Source organism: Oncorhynchus masou, chromosome 27 (genome assembly GCF_036934945.1).
Source record: "Oncorhynchus masou masou isolate Uvic2021 chromosome 27, UVic_Omas_1.1, whole genome shotgun sequence".
NCBI lineage: Eukaryota > Metazoa > Chordata > Actinopteri > Salmoniformes > Salmonidae > Oncorhynchus > Oncorhynchus masou.
The window spans coordinates 8,123,503-8,137,847 of record NC_088238.1 but is presented as its reverse complement, the minus strand read 5'-3'; positions in this window follow the sequence as shown (position 1 = coordinate 8,137,847).

The following is a 14,345-nucleotide window of genomic DNA, read 5'->3' as shown; positions in this document are numbered from 1 at the left end:
AGAATCAGGGTTTAGGGGTTAGGTATAGGGGTATAATTAGGGTTTAGGGGTTAGGTTTAGGGGTATAATTAGGGTTTAGGGGTTAGGTATAGGGGTATAATTAGGGTTTACGGGTTAGGTATAGGGTTAGAATCAGGGTTTAGGGGTTAGGTATAGGGGTAGGGGTAGAATCAGGGTTTAGGGGTTAGTTTCAGGGTTAGAATCAGGGTTTAGGGGTTAGGTATAGGGGTAGAATCAGGGTTTAGGGGTTAGTTTCAGGTTTAGAATCAGGGTTTAGGGGTTAGGTATAGGGGTAGAATCAGGGTTTAGGGGTTAGGTATAGGGGTAGAATCAGGCTTTAGGGGTTAGGTTTAGGGGTAGAATTAGGGTTTAGGGGTTAGGTATAGGGGTATAATTAGGGTTTAGGGGTTAGGTTTAGGGGTAGAATCAGGGTTTAGGGGTTAGGTATAGGGGTATAATTAGGGTTTAGGGGTTAGGTATAGGGGTAGAATCAGGGTTTAGGGGTTAGGTATAGGGGTATAATTAGGGTTTAGGGGTTAGGTATAGGGGTAGAATCAGGGTTTAGGGGTTAGGTTTAGGTGTATAATTAGGGTTTAGGGGTTATGTTTAGGGTTAGAATCAGGGTTTAGGGGTTAGAATCAGGGTTTAGGGGTTAGGTTTAAGGGTATAATTAGGGTTTAGGGGTTAGGTTTAGGGGTATAATTAGGGTTTAGGGGTTAGGTTTAGGGGTAGAATCAGGGTTTAGGGGTTAGGTATAGGGGTATAATTAGGGTTTAGGGGTTAGGTTTAGGGGTATAATTAGGGTTTAGGGGTTAGGTATAGGGGTATAATTAGGGTTTACGGGTTAGGTATAGGGTTAGAATCAGGGTTTAGGGGTTAGGTATAGGGGTAGGGGTAGAATCAGGGTTTAGGGGTTAGTTTCAGGGTTAGAATCAGGGTTTAGGGGTTAGGTATAGGGGTAGAATCAGGGTTTAGGGGTTAGTTTCAGGTTTAGAATCAGGGTTTAGGGGTTAGGTATAGGGGTAGAATCAGGGTTTAGGGGTTAGGTATAGGGGTAGAATCAGGCTTTAGGGGTTAGGTTTAGGGGTAGAATTAGGGTTTAGGGGTTAGGTATAGGGGTATAATTAGGGTTTAGGGGTAGAATCAGGGTTTAGGGGTTAGGTATAGGGGTATAATTAGGGTTTAGGGGTTAGGTATAGGGGTAGAATCAGGGTTTAGGGGTTAGGTATAGGGGTATAATTAGGGTTTAGGGGTTAGGTATAGGGGTAGAATCAGGGTTAAGGGGTTAGGTTTAGGGGTATAATTAGGGTTTAGGGGTTATGTTTAGGGTTAGAATCAGGGTTTAGGGGTTAGAATCAGGGTTTAGGGGTTAGGTTTAAGGGTATAATTAGGGTTTAGGGGTTAGGTTTAGGGTTAGAATTAGGGTGTAGGGGTTAGGTTTAGGGGTATAATTAGGGTTTGGGGGTTAGGTTTTGGGTTAGAATCAGGGTTTAGGGGTTATATTTAGGGTTCGGTTTAGAATTAGGTTTTAGGAGTTAGGTATAGGGTCAGAATCAGGGTTTAGGGGTTAGGTTTAGGGGTAGAATCAGGGTTTAGGGGTTAGGTATAGGGGTAGAATCAGGGTTTAGGGGTTAGGTATAGGGGTAGAATCAGGGTTTAGGGGTTAGGTATAGGGGTAGAATTAGTGTTTAGAGGTTATATTTAAGGTTAGAATTAGGGTTTAGGGGTTATATTTAGGGTTAGAATTAAGGTTTAGGGGTTAGGTATAGGGTTAGAATCAGGGTTTAGGGGTTAGGTTTAGGGGTATAATTAGGGTTTAGGGGTTAGGGGTTAGGTATAGGGTTAGAATCAGGCTTTAGGGGTTAGGTTTAGGGGTATAATTAGGGTTTAGGGGTTAGGTTTAGGGTTAGAATCAGGGTTTAGGGGTTAGGTTTAGGGGTATAATTAGGGTTTAGGGTTAGAATTAGGGTTTAGGGGTTAGGTTTAGGGGTATAATTAGGGTTTAGGGTTAGAATTAGGGTTTAGGGGTTAGGTATAGGGTTAGAATCAGGGTTTAGGGGTTAGGTATAGGGGTATAATTAGGGTTTAGGGGTTAGGTAAAGGGGTAGAATCAGGGTTTAGGGGTTAGGTATAGGGGTAGAATCAGGGTTTAGGGGTTAGGTATAGGGGTAGAATCAGGGTTTAGGGGTTAGGTATAGGGGTAGAATCAGGGTTTAGGGGTTAGGTATAGGGGTAGAATCAGGCTTTAGGGGTTAGGTTTAGGGGTATAATTAGGGTTTACGGGTTAGGTATAGGGTTAGAATCAGGGTTTAGGGGTTAGGTATAGGGGTAGGGGTAGAATCAGGGTTTAGGGGTTAGTTTCAGGGTTAGAATCAGGGTTTAGGGGTTAGGTATAGGGGTAGAATCAGGCTTTAGGGGTTAGGTTTAGGGGTAGAATTAGGGTTTAGGGGTTAGGTATAGGGGTATAATTAGGGTTTAGGGGTTAGGTTTAGGGGTAGAATCAGGGTTTAGGGGTTAGGTATAGGGGTATAATTAGGGTTTAGGGGTTAGGTATAGGGGTAGAATCAGGGTTTAGGGGTTAGGTATAGGGGTATAATTAGGGTTTAGGGGTTAGGTATAGGGGTAGAATCAGGGTTTAGGGGTTAGGTTTAGGGGTATAATTAGGGTTTAGGGGTTATGTTTAGGGTTAGAATCAGGGTTTAGGGGTTAGAATCAGGGTTTAGGGGTTAGGTTTAAGGGTATAATTAGGGTTTAGGGGTTAGGTTTAGGGTTAGAATTAGGGTGTAGGGGTTAGGTTTAGGGGTATAATTAGGGTTTGGGGGTTAGGTTTTGGGTTAGAATCAGGGTTTAGGGGTTATATTTAGGGTTCGGTTTAGAATTAGGTTTTAGGAGTTAGGTATAGGGTCAGAATCAGGGTTTAGGGGTTAGGTTTAGGGGTAGAATCAGGGTTTAGGGGTTAGGTATAGGGGTAGAATCAGGGTTTAGGGGTTAGGTATAGGGGTAGAATCAGGGTTTAGGGGTTAGGTATAGGGGTAGAATTAGTGTTTAGAGGTTATATTTAAGGTTAGAATTAGGGTTTAGGGGTTATATTTAGGGTTAGAATTAAGGTTTAGGGGTTAGGTATAGGGTTAGAATCAGGGTTTAGGGGTTAGGTTTAGGGGTATAATTAGGGTTTAGGGGTTAGGGGTTAGGTATAGGGTTAGAATCAGGCTTTAGGGGTTAGGTTTAGGGGTATAATTAGGGTTTAGGGGTTAGGTTTAGGGTTAGAATCAGGGTTTAGGGGTTAGGTTTAGGGGTATAATTAGGGTTTAGGGTTAGAATTAGGGTTTAGGGGTTAGGTTTAGGGGTATAATTAGGGTTTAGGGTTAGAATTAGGGTTTAAGGGTTAGGTATAGGGTTAGAATCAGGGTTTAGGGGTTAGGTTTAGGGGTATAATTAGGGTTTAGGGGTTAGGTAAAGGGGTAGAATCAGGGTTTAGGGGTTAGGTATAGGGGTAGAATCAGGGTTTAGGGGTTAGGTATAGGGGTAGAATCAGGGTTTAGGGGTTAGGTATAGGGGTAGAATCAGGGTTTAGGGGTTAGGTATAGGGGTAGAATCAGGCTTTAGGGGTTAGGTTTAGGGGTATAATTAGGGTTTAGGGGTTAGGTATAGGGGTAGAATTAGGGTTTAGGGGTTAGGTATAGGGGTAGAATCAGGGTTTAGGGGTTAGGTATAGGGGTAGAATCAGGGTTTAGTGGTTAGGTATAGGGGTAGAATAAGGGTTTAGGGGTTAGGTTTAGGGGTATAATTAGGGTTTAGGGGTTAGGTTTAGGGGTATAATTAGGGTTTAGGGGTTAGGTATAGGGGTAGAATCAGGGTTTAGGGATTAGGTTTAGGGGTAGAATTAGGGTTTAGGGGTTAGGTATAGGGGTAGAATCAGGGTTTAGGGGTTAGGTTTAGGGGTATAATTAGGGTTTAGGGGTTAGGTTTAGGGTTAGAATCAGGGTTTAGGGGTTAGGTTTAGGGGTAGAATCAGTGTTTAGGGGACTAGGTTTAGGGGTAGAATCAGTGTTTAGGGGACTAGGTTTAGGGGTAGAACCAGCTGCACCAGGAGACCACTGCAGGGCTACAACACCAGCTGCACAAGGAGACCACTGCAGGGCTGCAACACCGGCTGCACCAGGAGACCACTGCAGGGCTATAACACCAGCAGCACCAGGAGACCACTGCAGGGCTCCAACACTAGCTGCACCAGGAGACCACTGCAGGGCTACAACACCAGCTGCACCAGGAGACCACTGCAGGGCAACAACACTAGCTGCACCAGGAGACCACTGCAGTTCTCCACCAATAAGAGACGGGTGGATGCTAGATGACATGACATCTAGCCACCAGCTCCAACAAACAGAAAAACAACACACTTATCACCACAGTCTGTGTGTGTGCGTGTGCGTGTGCGTGTGCGTGTGCGTGTGTGTGTGTGTGTGTGTGTGTGTGTGTGTGTGTGTGTGTGTGTGTCTCTAGAGTGTGACCCCAGTCGAGTGTGACCCCAGTCGAGTGTGACCCCAGTAGAGTGTGACCCCAGTCGAGTGTGACCCCAGTAGAGTGTGACCCCAGTAGAGTGTGACCCCAGTAGAGTGTGACCCTAGTAGAGTTTGACCCCAGTAGAGTGTGACCCCAGTAGAGTGTGACCCCAGTCGAGTGTGACCCCAGTAGAGTGTGACCCCAGTAGAGTGTGACCCCAGTCGAGTGTGACCCCAGTAGTGTGTGACCCCAGTAGAGTGTGACCCCAGTCGAGTGTGACCCCAGTAGAGTGTGACCGCAGTCGAGTGTGACCCCAGTTGAGTGTGACCCCAGTCGAGTGTGACCCCAGTAGAGTGTGACCCCAGTAGAGTGTGACCCCAGTCGAGTGTGACCCCAGTAGAGTGTGACCCCAGTAGAGTGTGACCTCAGTAGAGTGTGACCCCAGTAGAGTGTGACCCCAGTAGAGAGTGACCCCAGTAGAGAGTGACCCCAGTCGAGTGTGACCCCAGTCGAGTGTGACCCCAGTAGAGTGTGACCCCAGTCGAGTGTGACCCCAGTAGTGTGTGACCCCAGTAGTGTGTGACCCCAGTAGTGTGTGACCCCAGTGTGTTGAAACAGGTGCCAGTATGTGAACAGAGGGCCGGCCTGGCGTTAGAAACACCCCGGTGTGTGTCACAAATGGAACCCAATTCCCTGTACAGTGCACTAATGTTGTACTGTACAGTGCACTAATGTTGTACTGTACAGTGCACTAATGTTTTACTGTACAGTGCACTAATGTTGTACTGTAGAGTGCACTAATGTTGTACTGTACAGTGCACTAATGTTGTACTGTACAGTGCACTAATGTTGTACTGTACAGTGCACTAATGTTGTGCTGTACAGTGCACTAATGTTGTACTGTACAGTGCACTAATGTTGTACTGTACACTAATGTTGTACTGTACAGTGCACTAATGTTGTACTGTACAGTGCACTAATGTTGTACTGTACAGTGCACTAATGTTGTACTGTACAGTGCACTAATGTTGTACTGTACAGTGCACTAATGTTGTACTGTACAGTGCACAATGAAGGGAATAGAGGGCAATTGGGATGTACACACAGATTAACCTAGACATGAGGTGATATACCACTGGGTTAAACACTGTTGATTAACCTCAACGTGAGGTGATATATTACTGATATATAGCCCTTCTTACATCAGCTGATTTTTTTTTTTACCTTTATTTTACTAGGCAAGTCAGATAAGAACAAATTCTTATTTTCAATGACGGCCTGGGAACAGTGGGTTAACTGCCTGTTCAGGGGCAGAACGACAGATTTGTACCTTTCGGTTACTAGTCCAACGCTCTAACCACTAGGCTACTCTGTCGCCTCTCAAAGTGCTGTACAGAAACCCAGCCTAAAACCCCAAACAGCAAGCAATGCAGGTGTAGAAGCACGGTGGCTAGGAAAAACTCCGTAGAAAGGCCAAAACCTAGGAAGAAACCTAGAGAGGAACCAGGCTATGTGGGGTGGCCAGTCCTCTTCTGGCTGTGCCGGGTGGAGATTATAACAGAACATGGCCAAGATAATCAAATGTTCATAAATGACCAGCATGGTCAAATAATAATAATCACAGGCAGAAGAGTTGAAACTGGAGCAGCAGCACGGCCAGGTGGACTGGGGACAGCAAGGAGTCATCATGTCAGGTAGTCCTGAGGCATGGTCCTGGGGCTCAGGTCCTCTGAGAGAGTGAAAGAGAGAGGGAGAGAGAGAGAATTAGAGAGAGCATACTTAAATTCACACAGGACACCGGATAGGACAGGAGAAGCACTCCAGATATAACAAACTGACCCTAGAACCCCTGACACATAAACTACTGCAGCATAAATACTGGAGGCTGAGACAGGAGGGGTCAGGAGACACTGTGTATGGATGGAGATTATAACAGAACATGGCCAAGATGTTCAAATGTTCATGAATGATAAGCATGGTCAAATAATAGTAATCACAGTGAACAGGTCAGGGGTTAAACAGTGCTGATGTGCATCTGGCAGTGGATGCTAAAATGGTTGGGCTGCTAATTTTCTGAATGTGTTTAGATGCATTAACAAAGGCAACCTGTTATCTCAGCCGTGTAGAAAGGGCCACACCGCTGCAGAGCATTCAAACGCATTATAAGGGTTTTCATCTGGGAGAGAAAAAGAGAGTGTTGTGGAGTTAGAAATAGTGTTGTGGAGTTAGAGAGAGTGTTGTGGTGTTAGAGAGATTGTTGTGGAGTTAGAAAGAGTGTTGTGGTGTTGGAGAGAGTGTTGTGGAGTTCGAGAGAGTGTTGTGGAGTTAGAGAGAGTGTTGTGGAGTTAGAGAGAGTGTTGTGGAGTTATAGAGTGTTGTGGAGTTAGAGAGATTGTTGTGGAGTTAGAGAGAGTGTTGTGGAGTTAGAGAGAGTGTTGTGGAGTTAAAGAGAGTGTTGTGGAGTTAGAAAGAGTGTTGTGGAGTTGGAGAGAGTGTTGTTGAGTTAGAGAGTGTTGTTGAGTTAGAGAGTGTTGTTGAGTTAGAGAGATTGTTGTGGAGTTCGAGAGAGTGTTGTGGAGTTAGAGAGAGTGTTGTGGAGTTAGAGAGAGTGTTGTGGAGTTAGAGAGTGTTGTGGAGTTAGAGAGATTGTTGTGGAGTTAGAGAGTGTTGTGGAGTTAGAGAGAGTGTTGTGGAGTTAAAGAGAGTGTTGTGGAGTTAAAAAGAGTGTTGTGGAGTTGGAGAGAGTGTTGTTGAGTTAGAGAGTGTTGTTGAGTGAAGAGTGTTGTTGAGTTAGAGAGATTGTTGTGGAGTTAGAGAGAGTGTTGTGGAGTTAGAGAGAGTGTTGTGGAGTTAGAGAGAGTGTTGTTGAGTTAGAGAGTGTTGTGGAGTTAAAGAGAGTGTTGTGGAGTTAAGAGTGTTATGGAGTTAGAGAGAGTGTTGTGGAGTTGGAGAGAGTTTTGTGGAGTTAGAGAGAGAGGTGTGGAGTTAGAGAGAGTGTTGTGGAGTTGAGTGTTGTGGAGTTAGAGACAGTGTTGTGGAGTTAGAGAGAGTGTTGTGGAGTCAAGAGTGTTGTGGAGTCAAGAGTGTTGTGGAGTTAGAGAGAGTGTTGTGGAGTTAGAGAGAGTGTTGTGGAGTTAGAGAGAGCGTTGTGGAGTGAGAGAGAGAGTTGTGGAGTTAGAGAGAGTGTTGTGGAGTTAGAGAGAGAGTTATGGAGTGAGAGATAGTGTTGTGGAGTCAGAACGAGAGTTATGGACCAAGGAGGGCCTACAGCAGCACCTAGATCTTATGCACAGATTCTGTCAGACCTGGGCCCTGACAGTAAATCTCAGTAAGACCAAAATAATGGTGTTCCAAAAAAGGTCCAGTCACCAGGACCACAAATACAAATTCCATCTAGACACTGTTGCCCTAGAGCACACAAAAAACTATACATACCTTGGCCTAAACATCAGCGCCACAGGTAACTTCCACAAAGCTGTGAACGATCTGAGAGACAAGGCAAGAAGGGCATTCTATGCCATCAAAAGGAACATAAATTTCAACATACCAATTAGGATTTGGCTAAAAATACTTGAATCAGTCATAGAGCCCATTGCCCTTTATGGTTGTGAGGTCTGGGGTCCGCTCACCAACCAAGACTTCACAAAATGGGACAAACACCAAATTGAGACTCTGCACGCAGAATTCTGCAAAAATATCCTCAGTGTACAACGTAGAACACCAAATAATGCATGCAGAGCAGAATTAGGCCGATACCCACTAATTATCAAAATCCAGAAAAGAGCAGTTAAATTCTATAACCACCTAAAAGGAAGCGATTCCCAAACCTTCCACAACAAAGCCATCACCTACAGAGAGATGAACCTGGAGAAGAGTCCCCTAAGCAAGCTGGTCCTGGGGCTCTGTTCACAAACACACCCTACAGAGCCCCATGACAGCAGCACAATTAGACCCAACCAAATCATGAGAAAACAAAAAGATATTTACTTGACACACTGGAAAGAATTAACAAAAAAACAGAGCAAACTAGAATGCTATTTGGCCCTACACAGAGAGTACACAGCGGCAGAATACCTGACCACTGTGACTGACCCAAAATTAAGGAAAGCTTTGACTATGTACAGACTCAGCGAGCATAGCCTTGCTATTGAGAAAGGCCGACGTAGGCAGACATGGCTCTCAAGAGAAGACAGGCTATGTGCTCACTGCCCACAAAATGAGGTGGAAACTGAGCTGCACTTCCTAACCTCCTGCCCAATGTATGACCATATTAGAGAGACATATTTCCCTCAGATTACACAGATCCACAAAGAATTCGAAAACAAATCCAATTTTGAAAAACTCCCATATCTACTGGGTGAAATTCCACAGTGTGCCATCAGAGCAGCAAGATTTGTGACCTGTTGCCACGAGAAAAGGGCAACCAGTGAAGAACACGCACCATTGTAAATACAACACATATCTATGCTTATTTATTTTATCTTGTGTCCTTTACCATTTGCACATTGTAAAAACACTGTATATATATATATATATATATATATATAATATGACATTTGTAATGTCTTTATTGTTTTGAAACTTCTGTATGTGTGATGTCTACTGTTAATTGTTATTGTTTATTTCACTTTATATATTATATACCTTACTTGCTTTGGCAATGTTAACACATGTTTCCCATGCCAATAAAGCCCCTTGAATTGAATTGAATTGAATTGAATTGAGAGAGTGATGGAGTTAGAGAGAGTGTTGTGGAGTTAGAGAGAGTGTTGTGGAGTGAGAGATAGTGTTGTGGAGTCGAAGAGAGTGTTGTGGAGTGAGAGAGAGAGTTGTGGAGTTAGAGAGAGTGTTGTGGAGTTAGAGAGAGAGTTATGGAGTGAGAGATAGTGTTGTGGAGTCAGAGAGAGTGTTGTGGAGTGAGAGAGAGAGTTGTGGAGTTAGAGAGAGTGTTGTGGAGTGAGAGAGAGAGTTATGGAGTTAGAGAGAGCATTGTAGAGTTGATTAAGATGGTGTTCCGTTCCACCATTCTATTTCACATCTGAACACTCCTTCAGCTTTCTGCTTCAGTTCAAACAAAGAGTTGAAGGATGGTAAACCATAAGGAGAACGTGTGTTCCTTGTAACGCGTGTTCCTTGTAACGCGTGTTCCTTGTAACGCGTGTTCCTTGTAACGCGTGTTCCTCGTAACGAGTGTTCCTCGTAACGAGTGTTCCTCGTAACGAGTGTTCCTCGTAACGAGTGTTCCTCGTAACGAGTGTTCCTTGTAATGAGTGTTCCTTGTAATGTTCCTTTCCAATTTTGAATGCAGGGCATTTAGTGAAATTAAAATGAAGATGTGGACAATGTTCTGGTTAAAGACATTATCTGTCGCCTCCACACTAAAGACGTCTCCTCAGGTTGTCCTGGTTATAGACATTATCTCTCACATCCACACTAAAGACGTCTCCTCAGGTTGTCCTGGTTATAGACATTATCTCTCACATCCACCCTATTGACGTCTCCTCAGGTTGTTCTGGTTATAGACATTATCTGTCACCTCTAAACTAAAGACGTCTCCTCAGGTTGTCCTGTTAATAGACATTATCTGTCACCTCTAAACTAAAGACGTCTCCTCAGGTTGTTCTGGTTATAGACATTATCTGTCACCTCTAAACTAAAGACGTCTCCTCAGGTTGTCCTGGTTATAGACATTATCTGTCACCTCTAAACTAAAGACGTCTCCTCAGGTTGTCCTGGTTATAGACATTATCTGTCACCTCTAAACTAAAGACGTCTCCTCAGGTTGTCCTGGTTATAGACATTATCTGTCACCTCTAAACTAAAGACGTCTCCTCAGGTTGTTCTGGTTATAGACATTATCTGTCACCTCTAAAATAAAGATGTCTCCTCAGGTTGTCCTGGTTATAGACATTATCTGTCACCTCTAAACTAAAGACGTCTCCTCAGGTTGTCCTGGTTATAGACATTATCTGTCACCTCTAAACTAAAGACGTCTCCTCAGGTTGTCCTGGTTATAGACATTATCTGTCACCTCTAAACTAAAGACGTCTCCTCAGGTTGTCCTGGTTATAGACATTATCTGTCACCTCTAAACTAAAGACGTCTCCTCAGGTTGTTCTGGTTATAGACATTATCTGTCACCTCTAAAATAAAGATGTCTCCTCAGGTTGTCCTGGTTATAGACATTATCTGTCACCTCTAAACTAAAGACGTCTCCTCAGGTTGTTCTGGTTATAGACATTATCTGTCACCTCTAAACTAAAGACGTCTCCTCAGGTTGTTCTGGTTATAGACATTATCTGTCACCTCTAAACTAAAGACGTCTCCTCAGGTTGTTCTGGTTATAGACATTATCTCTCACATCCACACTAAAGACGTCTCCTCAGGTTGTCCTGGTTAAAGACATTATCTGTCACCTCTAAACTAAAGACGTCTCCTCAGGTTGTCCTGGTTATAGACATTATCTGTCACCTCTAAACTAAAGACGTCTCCTCAGGTTGTCCTGGTTATAGACATTATCTCTCACATCCACCCTAAAGACGTCTCCTCAGGTTGTCCTGGTTATAGACATTATCTCTCACATCCACCCTATTGACGTCTCCTCAGGTTGTCCTGGTTAAAGACATTATCTGTCACCTCTAAACTAACGACGTCTCCTCAGGTTGTCCTGGTTATAGACATTATCTCTCACATCCACCCTAAAGACGTCTCCTCAGGTTGTCCTGGTTATAGACATTATCTGTCACCTCTAAACTAAAGACATCTCCTCAGGTTGTCCTGGTTATAGACATTATCTCTCACCTCTAAACTAAAGACTTCTCTTTAGGTGAGGTACCTGGTGAAACCATTCACACAGGGTTGTGGAGGTAAGATGAACACAGAGAGAATTGGCATTGAGGGTCTGGAGGATAATATGTTTACCTCTCCTATACCCTGAGGCCATAAATACAAGTCCAATATGCGGTTGCTCCATCATTTTCTGACTTTTAAAATCATGAGACTTAGCCATTGATTATTGAAGATTATAAACTGGGTGGTTCGAGCCCTGAATGCTGATTGGCTGAAGCCGTGATATATCAGACCGTATACCACGGGTATGAGAAAACACTTAGTTTTACTGATCGAATTACGTTGGCCTCAGCACTAAGGCTCCCCGGGGGTTTGTGATATATGTGTCACGAACGTTGTTGTAAAGATGGTCGGACCAAAGTGCAGCGTTGTTTGGTTCCATCCTCTTTTATTAGACGTGAAACACACAGAAAACAATAAAGAGCAAAACGAAACGTGACGCTAATGTAGTGCTCCCAGGCAACTATACATAGACAAGATCCCACAACAAACAGGTGAGAAAAAGGCTGCTTAAATATGATCCCCAATCAGAGACAACAATAGACAGCTGCCTCTGATTGGGAACCATACCATGCCAACCTAGAAATAAAGAAACTAGAATGCCCACCTAGTCACACCCCGACCTAACCAAAATAGAGAATAAAGGATCTCTAAGGTCAGGGTGTGACAATATGGCATTGCGTCGTGCATAAGAGCAGCCCTTAGCCATGGTATATGGCCATATACCACACCTCCTCGGGCCATATTGCTTAAATATAACGTATAAATGCCTGATGAGCTTAGTTCAACTGTCTAACCTCCTCAGAACCCAATATATAACAAACACGGTATATCCACAGAACATGGTTAAAACTATAGCATTGATGATCAGTCCTTGCATCCGTAGCTCTCTATGAATTTGAAAGTGGTAACATATCTCTAGCCCCATCCCTCAGCTGTTTACCGAAACAATGGCGGGGCACCACTTTGTTATTGTTTAAAGTGCAGATTCCCTCAGATTGGAACCAAACTTCAACAAAGATCAATATCCTGTTAATCTGTCCTAAGCACCCCATGAAAACAAAGCAAAACAGACAAACACCAAACGTCCTCAGTCTACCAGCTAGGCCGATTGAGACCGTACCGGGTACAATATATCTGAAATATCTCTGAAACTCCACTCGCTAGCTCGCAGGACAATATCGCCTAGGGCAAAATCCTGTTGTTATTCCCTGCTACCGCAGAAATCTATTTTGCGTAATACAAAAAATCTCTGTTTAAAATCTGTCAGTTTAAGCTAGAGATATCATGTGGTTTTTTTGCATTGGATGACTCTCAATTCACCGCATCCATCTAAGTAGCACTTCCTCATCTGCGGAGAAAGGCAATAGAGCAAGGGTAGAATTTGTCAGACTATGATACATCCCGAAAATCGGTCTTTGCACAAAATTGTCTGCAGCATCCAAACGGTTTTGGCCGACAAACTGTCACGAACACTATGATGTTCTCCGTTTTGCTTAATTACGCACACAAGTGTCTTGAGATTCATCTGAAGTCAGTACACCTGATCTGTACACTTCTGACTGTAGCGTCCGTGTAATGTGGTCTGTGTGTAGCTGTTGTAGAGGAGTCAGGCGCAGGACAGCATATGAGTAAATAAAGATACTTTACTCAAAATATACAAATGCAATACAATAAAGAGAGCCCACATTAACGGACCGTACTACATGCAAACAATTACTCACAACCAGACATGGGGGAACAGAGGGTTAAATAATGAACAAGTAACTGGGGAATTGAAACCAGGTGTGTAAGACAAAGACAAAACAAATGGAAAATTAAAAGTGGATCGGCGATGGCTAGAAGGCCGGTGACGTCGACCGCCGAACGCCGCCCGAACAAGGAGAGGTACCGACTTCAGCGGAAGTCGTGACAGTACCCCCCCCCCTCTTTGATACGCGGCAGCAGCAGCGCGCCAGCACCGACCTCGGGGACGACCCGGAGGACAAGGGGCGGGGCGATCCGGATGGAGACAGTGGAACTCCCGCAGCAGCGAAGGTTCCAAGACGTCCTCCACCGGCATCCAGCATCTCTCCTCTGGATTGTACCCCTCCCACTCCACGAGGTACTGAAGGCCCCTCGCTCGATGCCTCGGGTCCAGGATGGCTCGAACAGCATACGCCGGGGCCCCCTCGATGTCCAGAGGGGGCGGAGAAACCTCCCGCACCTCAGACTCCTCGAGTGGAACAACCACCACCGGCCTGAGGAGATGGAATGAGGGATTAATACGGTTATCTGGGGGAAGCTGTAAAGCTGGGGGAAGCGTTCAGTCTCCTTTGAATGGCCCCACAAACTGCGGAGCGAGCTTCCGGCAGGGCAGGCAGAGGGGCGGGTGTTGGGTCGAGAGCCAGACCCAGACCCCCGTTGCGAACCTAGGGGCCTCACCGGGGCCTCACTGAGGTGACGGTCGGCGCTCGCCTTCTGCTGCCTTGCGGCCCATTACAGGTGCACATGGGCGGCGTCCCCTCCTCCGAGCGCTTAAACCATACGTCAACCACAGGAGCTTTGATCTGGCTCTGATGCCAAGGTGCCAGAACTGGCAGCAGTACGCAGTACCCAATATGCACTGGAAGGAAGAGAGGTTAGTGGAGGAGTGGCGGAGTGAGTTTTGGGCCATCTCTGCCCAGGGGATGAACGCCGCCCACTCCCCCCGGCCGGCCCTGGCAACATGACCGCAGAAACCTAATCCACATCCTGGTTTACTCTCTCCACCTGCCCGTTACTCTCAGGGTGAAAACCTGAGCTGACCGAGACCCCCAGACGTTCCATTAACGCTTTCCATACCCTGGACATCAACTGGGACCCCGATCAGAGACTATGTCCTCAGGTACCCCGTAGTGCCGGAAGACGTGAGTGAACAGGGCCTCCGCAGTCCATAGAACCGTAGGAGACCGGGCAAAGGGAGGAGACGGCAGGACTTAGAAAACCGATTCACAACAACCAGGATCATGGTG